Raw genomic sequence first — 15,783 nt, 5'->3', positions numbered from 1 at the left:
AGCCTGCATAGAGTATGAGAGGAAAAGTGGCTTGCACCTTCATTTTTGACCCTCTTGTTCTTGTTGCTTTTACCATTTTCTGCTTCCATGAATGGTTGCCCCTGTGCTACATCACCTTGCCTTGGAGGCAGCTGGTTATGGACTGAAACTTCTATGAGCTATGAGATAAAGAAAACTTTTTCTTTAATTTAGGATGTCAGTCATTTTGTCTCAGCAATAAGGGAAAAGTAAATAAGGCAATGCAATAATTCAATTTTTCAGCAAATACATCACCAGAAGTTCACAATTTTACAAGTGTGTGTCTATATACACACATGAACACTTACAGATAATTGAAAACAGTCTTAGTTAGTGTCCATCAGTGAGATATTCTCTAAATAAATTCATATAAAATCATTCAGTAGAATTCAAGTTGTCAAAACTAAGGAAACTGCTTCACAATGACAATCACAATGATATATTTTTAAGTGAAAAGAGACCAGTGAAGAATATTACATATATTTTGTGTGAAGTATATATGTTATGTAAAAATGGAAAAGGAAATTATGGACAAGTTCTAAATTTTTCCTTTACAATCTTTTCTATTGTAATATCCAGCAGCATTCCATCTCAGTGCAAATCAGTCCTAATTTTTCATCTATTTCTTACTTAAACCCAGAATTGCCCGCACGTATTTTATGGTCTTACTTTAAAGTTTTACCAGGGAGCTATTAGAAAACTTGTTATTTATTGGAAACTCACTCTGCTCCAGACAATGTGCTATGCAATGAGGTAAAAGAGAGCAATAGAATGACCTTTGACTTTAATGAGGGCACCAAATGGTAGTGTGTAGAAGAAGGAGGTTTAGTTATCTGTGAAACTACAGAATCCTGTAAGTGCAATTATGGGAAACTGTGCTGTGTATTGGGGAAAAGTAAATCTATGAAGTATGATCACTGCCTGTAAGTATCAAAGATGACTTAAGAGGAAAAAATATTTATGTAGATATTCCAGGATGAATAAATATTATAAAGATGATGGTAATATGGTAATAAACTCTCTCTTCTCTCTCTCTCTCTCTCTCTCTCTCTCTCTCTCTCTCTCTCTCTTTCTCTCTCTCTGAAAATGTTAAGTTTTTAAATACAAAATGTTAACTTTTTAAGTATAAAAGTATGATTTAAATAAACATGAGATAGAGACTGGAGTTAAGGGTTGATGACATTGGGGATAGGAACAACAAGTTAGTAACATTCAATTGGACCCTGAAAAATATTACAATCTATGTAATGTGGGCTTTGATGCTTAATTCAATATTTTAATTTGAGTAGGTCAAAGACTATGTGAATAATGGTTTGCTACTGAGGCTGTTTTGAGAAGAGATTAGCAATTCAATTTGTAGACTGAGTAAACCAGATGGTCCTCCCCAATATGGGTGAGTATCATACAATCTGTTGAGGGCCTGAATAGGACGAAAAGCAGAAGGTTGAATTATTCCTGCCTGACTCCATGAGCTGGGCCATTGATCTTCACCTGCCCCTAGTGATCTTGGCTCTCAGTCTTTTATTTAGACCAGAATTTATACTGTCTACTCTCTGGCCACTAGGCCTTTTGGATAAACCATCACTCTTCCTGAAATCCCAGCATACAGAGATCAGTTAGGGAGGTTTCTCCAACCTTATAATGATCATGTGAGTCAATACATAATAAATATCTTCATACATATAAGAGATTCTTACACACATGATTGATATAATTGTTTCTGTTTCTCTGGAAAACCTTAATACATATACAATTCTAGGAAATTTAGATTTTACCCTGAAGCTTGGGTAGATGGAATCATTAAAATATTCATCATTGTCTTTCAAACATTGATTATATTAGAAGCCATATTTTACAGATAAAAATATTAATTCTTTTTTATTCTTAATTTGGGGAATCCCCAATTTTACATATTTAGGGAGGATTTTTTGGAACAAGGTCATGCAAGACAAATGGGCACAAGTTATTTACAATCTTCTAATCTCTCTGGCTGATCTTAGAAGCATGGAAATTTTGGTACAGAAAATAAAATAGGAAACATGCAAAAATCTATAGAAACCAATCAAACAATTTGTCTTTCTATTTATAATATTCCCACATACTAGCACATTCAATGTGTAATGGGTTTCAGACAGCAAATTTTCTGATTTGGAGAGGAAAAAGAGACAGGAAAAAGTGTGAATTTACAAATCACAGTAGCAAAATGCTTATAATCACATATAATTGAGAGAGAACAATTAATGTTCTGCTCTCATATTCAGAGAAGTTCATAACTTAATTTAGTGAATCATTCATGTAGGGGATGGTACGTTTACATATTTTTCTCTTTACTCCTGCAGCAAGAGATACTAACTTTTGGGTAGAATGAGGAATTTATCAGAGAAAATCCTTCAGTCAGTCATTCTCAAAATTTTTTGTGCATCATGTTAAGAAATCTTGTATTTTCTTTGCAGTTTGCCTCAGGAGAAATCATCAGCCTTCCAAAGGCAAAATGTATTTTTCTATATCTATCTGATGAAAGAAAAAATGTTCTAGGCCTTGAATTTTTTGCAGTCTCAAATTGATTCTCACTCAAAAATTAAAGCCTTACTTCCCCTAACCATCCTGTGCTCAATTTTCTTACACCACTTTTATAGCTCTCAAGGTTATAGAGCATATTGCATGATCTACTGTAAACATTCAACTTTCTCAGAAAGAAACATGAGAGACCTGCTCAGTTCTCATCCCGCCAAATACATGCATTCAGCAACACTTCATGGATAAACTACCATTGTAAGAAAATAGAAATGAATTGAAAAGTGTTTGTACCCCAGAAAAATATAAAAGTAGACTCCTGAAGCTAAAAAGGAGATTTTTGTATAGTCATTTTGAGGATTCTGATCCTAGCACTGGGCCATAAAATCAGGAAAGTGATCTCCATTTCCATTTCCATCTCTACACAGAGAGATGTAGATGAGTTTCACAATCCTGCCTCAATTTTCCAAAGGAACTGTTCAGATTATTGTCTTCTACATTATCAATCTTGATCACTGATATGTCTGTCAATCCAGGCACAGAGAAAAGAATGCATGCAATGTGCCACTTTGGTTTTGATTTTGCACCTCAGCACAGAATAAATGGAGAAAAAAAATTTCTAGGTGAACAAAGAGATCAACAGAACAGAACAGGGAGTCCAGAAATAAATTATACACAGGAAGTCAACTTATCTCCATCCAGGATGTCAAGAACACACAATAGGGGAAAGAGCAGTTTATTCAACAAAGTGTGTTCAGAAAATTGGGAATGCACTTGTAAAGACTAAATAATTCATTATTTTATGCTTTAAAGATAGTGAACTCAAAATAAATAAAAGATAAACATAAAAATGAAAGTTATAAAATTCCTAGAAGAAAAACAGTAACATTTTCTAAATATCAGACTTGGTGACTATTTCAAGGATAAGTCACAAAAGGTACAAAATAATAAATGAAATTATTACAAACTAAAAAGTTTCTCCGAAGTAAAGGGCACACCCAACAGTGTAAATAGGAAATTATATTAGTCTTCCTGTATTACTATAATGAAATACCTGAGAATGGAAACTTTATGAGGAAAATAAGATTATTTATTTCAAAGTTTTAAAATCTAAAAGCATAAGATTGGTCTGCTATACTGGATCTGCCTCTAGTCAGGAGCATGTGTGAAAATAAGGGATCATGTCACAAAACCAGAAGTCAGGAAGTTATTGAGTACGCATTTTTGTTCTGAAAATATTCTTCTGAAAGAGCTCAGCAATCCCATGAGGGTCACATTTATCTCCTTTTTTTTTTTTTTTTTTTTTTTTTTTTTTTGTCTTTTTGAGACAGAGTCTCGCTATGCAGTTCAGGCTGGCCTTGAGCTCACTTAGCTCAGGCTGGTCTCGAGTTCGCAATGATCCTCCCACCTCAGCCTCCCCAGTGCTGCCTGCTCCCCAGGCATAAGCCACCATGCCTGGCTACCTTTATCTCCTTTTACAGTATCTGCTTTTCTTACCTGGTCTCAGCAATAACAACAACAAAAATGACTAAGAGATTTTGATATAAGAAGTGGGGTCACTACTTAAGAATACCTGCACAAACCCCTCTTGTTAAAAGTTCCACTACTTTCTAAAATATCATCATGAGAATCAAGCTTCTAACATACAAACTCTTGAGGAAGAGAATGAGACCATATCCAAATCATGGCAACATACCATTAAGTGGTAGAAAGTATTTGTAAATCATGTATCTGATAAAAGTTTAATATCTAAAATATATAAAGATCTCACGAAACTCAAAAATTTAGAACAAACACACAACCAAAATATTAATTTAAAACAGCTCTGGATTTAAATAGATCTTTCTCCAAAAAAGACATATAAATATCCAACATTTCTATGAAGACATGTTTGTCATCAGAGAAATGCATATTAAATTATTGTTTCCAAAATTAAACAATGTTGTGGTTTCTGCTTAGATATCCCACCAAAGCCACATGCACTCAAATATGAGACTTTTTAGAGATGGCTGAACTAAGGAGTACGATATTGGAATTAAGGATGGGTGTGGCTAATGCAAGTTTCCCCTGGATATGGGCTCCACCAGTGAATAAGTTTATTGCTTGGGTGACATACAAATGGAGAGAAAGAAGACAATATTGCTGATACTGCATGATGCTTCACTGCCGTCTACCTGTCATACCATGAACCATTTCTCCTATGTGATGCTCCTCTGCCATGCCAACTGCCTTTGACTGATAACTATGAACTGAAACTTCTGTAAACTGTGAACTAAATAAGACTTTCTTACCTTGTCTCAGCAACAACAACAAAAATCTAACTAAGACAGATTTTGGTATAAGGAGTGGGGTAATTACTGTGGTTGTACCTGATGATGTGGTTCAGGAGACTTTGAAACTGCTTTTCAGGAAGACATTGGAAAGATTTGGAGATACTGACTGAAGAAGTAATCATAGAATGCTGTGGACTCTACTTGGAGAAAGAATCTAATCAAAGCTCAGAGGACCAGAGTGCTGATGGAATTTCATCTGGTAGACTAAAGTCCAGAGGTTTCAGTTAAAAACAAGGACTGCATTAGTTGTTTGACTCTAGACCATGTGTGTTGTGTTTTGGAAAAAAATTTGTCTGTATTTTGCTCTTGTCCAGAGACTTTGCCTGAGACTGAGACTGATTACAGTGAGTTAATAAATCTGGCAGAAGAAAATTCAAGATAGTCTAATAGTGAGATGGTAGTATTATTACTGTTGAGGACTTTTGTCAGATCTATGTTGACTATCAAGAGCAAAAATTCCATAAGAATGATATAATTTGGCCACAAATGAAGCTTCAGTAAAGTTATAGCTTGCAAAAATGGATCAGAGGAAGATTTGGCTACTTAAAAAGAACAGGACAATGAAAATGATAGCCTGAGGGCATCATAAGGACCAGGAGAACTGCCACCCTTAGCAGCCCCAAAATTGCAAAAATGAAAGATTTTGCCTTGAAAAGAGTGTCTCAGAGCACCATATTCCTGAAGAGTAGTAGCTCATAGAATTTGTTCCTTGGGATTGCACTCAAAGTGCTCAGACATTCAATCCCTACATATTTGACCCCTACAAGCCAAGAAAGAAGGAAGTCTGACTACTACTACTGCATAGGGCCAGCTTTGTCATCACCAATGTGGTGCTGATTTTAGGTATATGATCATTCAAGATCTATAGCGTCAGGCAGACTTCTACCTGAATTTCAGAAGGCCTATAAGGACATGCAGTATGCTAAGAAGCCAAGATATGAATCCGTGAGAGTGAAGCTGAAGATTCTAGCAAAGATCCTAGATGGCCGGAAAAGCCAGAAACATGGCAGATCACCTCAGGAAAACAGGAATGAGGGAGCAGAGCCTGCCCAAGAAAGAAGTCATGGGAGCTGCAACTACCAACAGTGTCATAGGGGTAGAGCCAGTGAAGTCCTTTAGAGACCATATCTTGCTATGGATTACCCCAGATATTGAACATGAAGCTGTGGCACTTAATGTTTGCCCTGCTGGATTTTGGAGTTGTTTATATCCCCATGTTGTACCTTTTGAAATGAAAATGTTTATTTTGTGCCATTGTAAGTTGGAAGTATTTAACTGTCTTTTTATTTGGGGCTCATAACTAATATTTTTGGTCTAAATCTCGAAAGAGTATTTTGATTTGGGCTTTTAAATAGTGCTCAAGTACTTAAGATTTTGGCAACTCTTAGAAAAGCACTAAGTGTTAAAAGAAACTAAAGAAATTTAAGCTTTTATAATTTTATAATTTTAATGGGAGTACAAAGTAGTGTATCAAAAAAGAGAAATAGCTTATGGTCAAACTGTTCCACTTCTGGTTATTTATTTAAAACAAATAAAATCAGAATGTTTGAAGAAATATGTTCATAGTTAAGATACAGAAAACCCAACTGTCATTGCCATATAAATAGATAAGTAAAATATGGTATATAAATACTATGTAACCATTAAAAGCAAAATTATGTCATTTGTAGTTTAAGAATGTCAAAGACCTTATGCCAATTAAAACAAGGCAATCATAGAAAGACAAATACTAGATGTTTCTACTTATCTAAGATTTTAAAATTTATATAATCAAAAGTATTGGGGGTTGACACAAGTTAGGATGAGAGAAGGAAATGAGGAGTTATTAATCAAGGAGCAGAGAATTTCAGTCAAGCAAGATGAATAAGTTCTCCTAGATCCACTGTGCAACTTGAAACTTCTGATCAATGGCCAAACATTTGATACTTAAAAATTTGTAATGCCAGTAGATTCCATGTTAAGTGTTCTTAGCACAACATAAAAAATGACTATGAATGGGTGAGATTTGAGTTCAGACTTTGAATTTAGAGCATCACATAGGAAGCAGCCTACTCTAAGAAGACGTGTAGGTAGAGCCTCCTCATAGAAGATTCAAAGCAGAAGATACATACTCCAATGCAAGATGAAGCTAAGCTTGTTACAGGAAAAGTAAAAAAGGAGAGTAAGGGGCAAGAGGAGTAGGAGGCAAGAGAGGAAGCATTGGAGAGGATGCAAAGGCTTTGTGTTTGCAGTACAGTGAGGAAAGAGGCACAGGATGAGGCTGGGCCAGTGATCTGTCTTCTCTCATACTGTTCCTCCTCTTTTCTCATTGTGCCTCCATTGTGAATCACTGATTGCTTCTTCTCAATACCACAGAAGACCTTTGCATCGAGAAGTTTATAGGAGATTTGGATACAATGGCAGAGATGAGGTATCAAAAAGGAGAGGTGGTTAATTCATAACTGAACACCCAGGAGTCAATCATCCTGCAATGTAGAAACCTCTTCATTACACCAGGTGCAGATAGACTTTGATGATCTCTTTATTTTTTAAGCCTTTTGGATTTAAATTGTAACCATCCTTTTTTTCTTTCTCTACCATTGAATCTCTTGGGCAAGTCTACAGTCCAGTGCAGAGGGGCTTGCAGATCTCTCTCACTCTGGCATATTTGAACTATGACTCCAAACTTACCTGTTAAATTCTTAGGTAACTTGTGTTTTCCTCCCTGAGAGGAATCTTGAAATCAGTTTTAAATTTCATGGGTTTCTTCCCTGTTACATTTTCCTCTCACTTGCTTTGCTTTATTCCTTCCTCCTTTACCATCTCTTTTCATTGTACATGAAACTGTAAACAATGTTTCTTACCAAAAATAGAACATACCCTTTGATAGTCACCTTGAGACTGTGTCGTTTTCTTTGCTTTTTTCTAATGTTCTAGCCACAAAGCTGAGCTTTGATGTCTGTGGCTGAAGCTAAGATCTCACTACTCATCAAGTCAGTATAAAAATAGACTTAGAAAAGTCATACAACTTCCTGTGAACTCTGGCATTGCCAAGCCAACGTGAATCACCTGTCAAGTTTAATATGCCAAGTTAAGACTGGTTGTCTTTTGGTTTTATACTTTTCCAGGGAAGGTTGAAATGTGTTTTTATTTTTCAAGTTGTGTGTATATTATAAGTGCATGTCAGTCTTTACTTACTTGTATCTTTTCCCTTCCTACTAGGAAAGTCCTCAACTTACTGAAAAACTTAACTGGATAATTCTATTCCAGCACAACGCTTGCTTTTCCATTTCTGAAGTTTCAATAGTTCCCTCACAAACACAGAGCCTAGGGACTTGGTATTGTAACTTGGTTTCTACTCCCAACACCGATGTAACTGTCAGCAAATTCACCACCAATGTTCGCGTCCTTCACTGTAAAATGTACACACGATCTGACCACTCTGCAGGTTTGTTTCAAAGACCTCTTGCAAGTATGTTAAAAAACCTGGTGATTCTAATATGTTATCCAGGATAAGTTGTATAAAACAAACTCAGTCCTTTACTTCACTGTTTAAAGCCTCAATTTGATTTCTATTGATATCTTTAATATATTCCTTAGTATGGAATGAAAAGGCCTTGTACAACAAATAGATCATAAGCAATTGTCATTTACATGGGTCTGGTTTTTCATCAGCTGTATATAACCTTGGAGGCACTGGTCATATTCACTGAGTATCAATCACAATGCTAACAAAGATTTACTTTTGTGAACATCCTTGCTGCCTGCTGCTAATTCTACAATTACACAAAGTAATAGTGAATAACGAAAATTTAACAAAACACAAAACTTAGCTTTGTATTAATTTAGAGGATTCCCACTGTGCAAGGCAAAATCTTAGAGATATAATAACACCACAGACAACACATCTGAAGGAAAGTTTTTACCAAGTCACTACTGTATTCTTACTTTCTACACAAAGGCTCAGTCTCCCAAAACTTGGCCCGGGAATGAGGTTTCTGCTCTTATTCTGCTTCACATCTTGTAAGTAGCAGCGCCCTGTCATCATCTACAATGATGAAACAGTTTCAAAATTCTCCTGCTCTCAGCTGCTTCTCATCTGTATTTAGATTTTGAACAGTTATTATATGGATGATTGCCATCAGCCTTTCTGATCTGCCCAATTACAATTTTTTTCATTGTATTTTCCATCTACCACTTATTTATCAGAGTTAATCTTCCCAAATTGAAATCTCCTCTGACTCCTTTCTGCACGAAGCTGTATTACACATGACTTTGGAAGCAAACTCTTTGAGAGAGTCTCTGCTGCTTACAATCTCTGTGAATTCAGTGGAGTTCTCTCAGTTACTCACTCTCTTCACATGGTCATGAGAATGCACCTCTCAGCCCTCTGACTGCAGGGAGCATGATATGGACCACTGGCCCCAGAGGCTGGCCTCTGAAATAACCATTACAGACATGCTGAGACCATACAGATATCTCTAGGAAATTATTGAAAACAATGAAAAGTAGTATAAACCCCTTCCTGGGATTCACAGAACTCTCCTGAAAGTTCACTGCACCCTGAAGGGTCCCCACTGATCTTGGAGAACTTCAGATTGTGTGGCAGTGGTAAATCTTTCACATTATACTTTCTTCTTCCTTCATCCTGCTCAAAAACTAGAACTTCACTGCATCTCAACAGAACTTCTGCCCCCACCCCGACTCCTCTTCTCACAGGTGTTTAATGACAAATTTTTTGCATGCCAACCCACGTCTTGATATTTCCTCACACATTTGTAAAATGGATGTAGTAATAGCACCTATTTAAACAGCCTAAAATATAGTTATAAATCCCTTTAATATTTTATAGTATCTGATGATGCTTTAAAATTATTACCATTATCATTGTCAATTTACTACTCATTTCAACAGTCTTTTTTATGAATCAACTTCTTTTAAATATCCATGATCTCTTATACTGAAAAATGCATTTTCATTACAACTATGAAAAGTAATATTGATCCACTTCAGATCAGCTCTGAAATTGTTACTTATGAATGACTTCTCTAAGTCACCTCCTTGTCCTGCTCTGGCCCAGGTACACTATCTCCCTTCTAGCTTTAACAGCACTACCCTGCTAATTTAGAGCCCGAGTCCTTCAAGGACTTGTAGTTTTCATCTTTTGTTGTGTCTCTAGTACTCTGCACAATGTCTGGCACATTATAGGGAATAATGAAATATCTTTTTCTTCTTTCATGACAGGATCCTTGTGGGTAGGTTTCATGTTGATTTGGTAGCGACACAGAAATACAACTGGCCATATTATCACTCGTGCAGGAAGAGCTCGAGTAGAATCTGTAACACTTGAAGCTTGTTAAATTTTTCAGCATCAGCCACTAACACAAAGGCTAAGGTTTCTGAAATCCAAGTTAAATAGCCATCCTTGGCTTCAGTGAGAAGGCACCACTAATGAAAAATAGATGCTATTCTTTCATAAATCACTTTGCCCTTCTACAAGTTCCTTGAGGCTCTCACAGGATGTAATTCTAAGCCAAAGAAAGCAGAAGTTACTGAAAAATCAACATTACTAGTTGTTTCACAATTTTATCTTGTTCTTTCAAGAAAGAATTTAAGGCGAAAGTATCAAGAAGATGAGACTGCAGCAGTAAAGTTTCTTTGCATCTACTTAAGTGTATGCGCACATTTGTGTCCCAGTGATCCTCTTATGTCAGTCTTCATCTCATTCACCAACCTAATTATCACTTCTTGTATAAACACTAATAAGTGAGTGATGACAAATATGACAAAGCCCCAATTTTGTTTATTTATTAAACATATTTATTCAGTACTGTTGCAGAAACTGAATGTACAGTAATTTAAAAGGACAAAAATACAGCAAAACAAACAAAAAATCCTCAGCTGCATCCACAGAGTTTACTTCCAGGTGGAGGAGACAGACCTCAGGGGTCTCTTCTTGGTCCGAGTCTGCCGGGTGAAGGTAGGATGTAAAGGTCCAACTATTTCAGTGGGAGGCTGAACTGTATTCACAGGCAATGTGCTCCTGGATTCGCTCTAGCTTGCAATGAGGACACCAAAACCTCTTGTCTGATATTGCTTCTTTGTCCTCCTACCCACAGATTTTGATCACAACTATTGTGTAATAAATATTCTGCTCCACACATTCCGCCTCAGTGTTTGCCTCAGAAACATTCCTATTAGGGAGAGAAGATACTGTTATGAGAGTGGCTGTTTGATTCTATTAATCACTCAGATTGACTTCAGTGTTCACGACCTAGAAATGGACAGATCAGTGGGGCTGGAGATAGCTCCAGTGACCCGGCCTAAACTATCTAGATAAATCAGAAGTACCTTGAAGCTAATAGAGAGAGTGGTGAGAGAAGAAAAAGAAGACAAAGGAGGACAGATGAATCAGACAAAGGAGGACAGATGAATGGAGTTGGAATTACACAGAGCAAAGAAAACCACTATAAAAACTCTTGTGTGCCATGGGCAAGTTCAGATTTTTTTTAATAATATGAATGTCTGGCATGCAATTTTATACTGTTGTCTTCATATTACAGGTATTGCTCCTTTATCTCATTTATCATTTAGTAAACTCTACCATATACATAATCCTAATAGAGAAGATTCTTCTTTAAAGAATCTTATCTGAATTCATAGTATTAAACATGTGGCAAGATGATATTTTTAATGCACTATATTCATTGGAATCAAGAACTTAAGAGTCATAGATAACCATAAAATTCAAGTAAGGGGCAAAATTTAATAGGATCTACATCATTAGCAAAATTTGAATTATATTTGTTAAGCATTTGTTTTATCCTCTAGATTGTGCCTTTTGTGATACTGTCAATCATGACAAAATTATCATGCTCATGATTAATACTCTTCACATATTTATGCAAATAAATATATTTCAGCACAAATGAACACATCTCATTGCACAGATATCTTTTTCCCACTGCAAGCATGTGTCCCATTGCGGGGCAGTGGCTACTTTTTAAAGTATTTCTTGTCACCCACCCAGTGTCTAGAACAATGCTTGATTCATACTCAATCGGCTAGTTTTTGGACAGAAATTCTAAAAGCTGTTTTGTGCTAAAGCAATATACAGATTCCAGTCATCAACGGATTGCCTCTCAGCTCTTAAATCTATACTTCATTGCCTGATCCATGAAAGCCAGACAGGGGTCATTGTTTATTCTTCCCTATCTGGCACAGTGCTAAAGCTTTTTAGTAGAGGGCATTAGAAAGGCCACGCAAGAAGAAAAAGAGACCTTCCTTTCTGGTCTTACTGTGCTCACCTGGCAGAATCTTGTGGTGTTCTTGGCTTATCTTGTACCTGGATCTTGTCATCAAGCAGTTTTCCCAATTTCTGGCTCTTATAGCAGTGCTGCTGACCCAGCACCAGGCTACTGCAGTGCATGGTCAACACTATCTAGTTGGCTGGCTGTTCATCTCTTGGGGTTTATAGTTGATACCTCCATTGAGACACCTACCTACACAGAGCTTTGTTCAGGGATATAGAGGTCAGATTCCCAGAGAGTTCCTATGGAGTAGCTCGTGGGCTACTGATAGAGCTTTCCTAAGAGATGATGGGTCTCACCTCTGTGGGGTCTACTTGGGCTCTGTAGCTCAGCCTTATAGGTAGTGGCTACTCCTTATATCCCCTTTTCCTATCCTTTGGATTTCACATTAATTTTTGCCAATCCTTCAGTGTGCCAATCTTTTTCTGTTGTTAATGATTCTTTATATTAAATTCATCTTGTTCAAACTATTGTGTGGTTTCTTTCTCCCATTAGAACTGTGACTTTGTATATATAGCAGCAAATTCAGAATTGAAGGTTCAAGAACAACTATCAGCGAAGGTTCATCTTCCAAATATTTACTTCATAAATTCTAGATGTTTTCCACGTAGTTCATAGTACTCAAAGCCTAAAATCTAGAAGAAATGCACATTAGCTCACCATGGTCTATAATAGCTAGCACATTCATAGATAAAATATCAGTGAATATATTACACATAGTCAAAAATATTTGTGAATATTAAGCAGACTAAATTTAAATAAGATTGCTTTTTACTTTTAACAATGAGACTTTCTTGCAAATGTTTCATGCTTATGTAAAACATGTATCTTATTATGATTTAGAACTTGACATTCCCCAAAGCTTTCTGCACTCAGGAGGCAGGCTATTCAAAGGTTATTGGATCATGGACGTGCTACACTCACCAATGGATTCATTCACTAATGAGTCCAGCAGTTGACCACTGTTTTAGGAGGTGGAGTCTGGTTAAAGGTGAATTACTGGGTGTGTAACCTAGAAAGGTCTCTCTCTCTTCCTGCCTCCTCCTCTTTCTCCTTCTTCCTGGCCTCTATGCTGTAAATACACCTTTTGTTCATGCCACTTCTGCAGCTGAGCTTGTGAACAATGCATTGAATCTTCTGAAACTATGAGCCAAAATAAACTCCTTTAAGTTAGTGTATTGGGCATTGTGCCTCAGCAACAAGGAAAGCAACTAAAACAAACCTGTAAGAGGTAGATGAAATATCAGTATGTTCCAAAATCTATTTAACTCTTTTCTATAGCATGTCACCAAACGTGTCCAACCCATCAGACACATGTTAAAGTGTTATCTTTAGAATAAGCTAGTTCCATGATTCTCAGTGTTAGTTCATCAACTAACATCAGCATTGCCTGGGAACTAGTTAGAAACGTAAATTCTAAAGCCTGTCCAAATTCACTGCATCTGAAGCTACTCTTCTTATGGGCCCTAAAAATCCAGTTAGCAACCTCTTCCGCTGATTCAGATACATAGTAAAATTTGCTGGACATTGATCTAACTCTGTAGTATATTTTTATAGGTGAAAAATCTGAATTTGAGAAAATTTCAGAAGTAAAAATGTTGCAAGTAATACAGGAAATGTACTGCTCCAAATGAAATTGTTTCCCGATTCTTTCTTTTATGCTCTACTTCTTGTTGGAGTTGTCTTGAAGCCTTTATCAGCTCCCATCATTTTGGGGTATACAACAGAAAAAAAAGACTTTAAATAGAGATAAGCCAACCTTTACTACATCTGCTAAGACAGATACTAAAAAGAATAAGCCAGGGCTATAGACACCAGACAACATCACAGGTGTGGTAAGCACTATGTCCCTGAGGTGTTCAGATAGAAGGAAAGTGAACAATTATTGGAATTAGGGACCCAAACACAGAATGAAGTTTGCACTAGCATAGATGGTCTTCAAGGGCCATCGATTCATGAGATATTTGTAATTTTATGAGCCCACAATACAATGTTCGCTATTTTATTGAGGAATGCAGAGTTTTCCTCTGGGAAGAGGAGGGTCCTGAACTGCGATGAAATTCTTCTGGGTTCTGCCTCTCTCCTCGCACCTCCTCCTCTCTCCACAAAAGCTGTGCTCCACCAGAGCTTTTTCTTTCATTTTCCATTTAGGTGGCATTTTCAAATATAGAAAACAATTTTGTACACTCCCCTGCCGTTTCTGTTTTGCTTGGGCTCCACAGAGGCCCAAATAATTTATGGAAAAACAGCACCTGTGTTTTCACCAGGAATGGCTTTCACAACATTGATGAATTTCAAATGAAGGGCATTTACCTCATTCAAGTTAAATGGAAAGCAAGTTCTCTCTCCATTTACACAAATAGATTGCAGAATGTGCTCGAAAACTATTTTCTTGTCCCATAAAAACATTAGCTGAGTGTAAACATTTCATACCAGGGCATACCCTTTTGAGGCAGAAGGAGAGCCGGCTCAAGCAATTTTATCAAAGGAAGAATTTTGAGGGGACATGTCTTCTGAGAATATCTTCAACAAGAGTGAGTGGTTCGTTCATAGGACAAGTTTATGTTAATTACATAAATGATGTTTGAGTACTTACTCTAGCTGAAGTCACTCTAAGAAATGGGTATATTTTATTTGTGTCAGGAACACAGTGGACATCAGTTCAAAATGGAAGACTGAGCATATACGTTTATCTATGCTATTGCCTAAAACATTGGTTAGCAAACTATGGCCTGGAATCTGTTTCTTTTTTGTAAATAAATTTTTATTGGAGCATTGTAACAGCTTCTTACTAGATAAGGTTCGATGGTGTTCTGCTTTTCAATTTGGTACTGTTTTCTCTGAATTTCAGTTTTGATAGTTTTTGCTGCTAAGTCTTCATATTACTAATCTTCTACAATGTTTAATATTCCATGGGTATCATATTTTTATTTTAAAAATTTACCACTCGGTAATTAAGATTGTTTTGTATCTTTAATGTTTTAACTTTTTCACCTGGCCACTTTAGGCTAAATGTTCTTTTTTCTCATTATGAATCATATTTTCTTGCTTCTTGGTCTGTGTGCTAGTTTTAAATTGTATGTCAGATCTCGTGAATTTTACATTGCTGAGAATTTAATATTAATTTATGAGTGATTTTCATCTTCCTGCACATATTCATGGGCTTCATTCCAGGATGTTGTTAAACAATTTGAGGCTGGAAAAGTATTGTCTTAGAGAATCTTAGAAGACTGTACCTGATGCGAAAATTCAGTGCTGGAAATAACATTCATTCCTACTACCTAGACTAAAAAATATTCATAATTCATAGAACAATAGTTAGCAGTATAAAGCAGAGGTCTAAATTTCCACACTGTTAAGCAAGATCCATTTGATATACTGTCCTCAACTCCCAATGAATCATAACATTTTCTAATCTTGCCAGCGAGAACAAGCACCATGCCTCGGTCAGCATGGGCCCCTGGTACCCTCACCCTTCCCAGGGTTTTGGTAATATACTCACAAGTTTCTACTTCTCAGTACTCAGCCGTGAGTGCTCTGCAGTCCTGGTGAGCTCTGTCGGCCAGCCTTTCCTCTCTCTGTCCTGCAAACTCTGTTCTGTCTAGCTTCTCCTGGACTACTAGCTTGAG

Source organism: Cavia porcellus, unplaced genomic scaffold (genome assembly GCF_034190915.1).
Source record: "Cavia porcellus strain 051 isolate PalLab524CR breed Dunkin Hartley unplaced genomic scaffold, mCavPor4.1 scaffold_18, whole genome shotgun sequence".
NCBI lineage: Eukaryota > Metazoa > Chordata > Mammalia > Rodentia > Caviidae > Cavia > Cavia porcellus.
The sequence above is the reverse complement of the archived record's forward strand: the minus strand, read 5'-3'. Positions refer to the sequence as shown.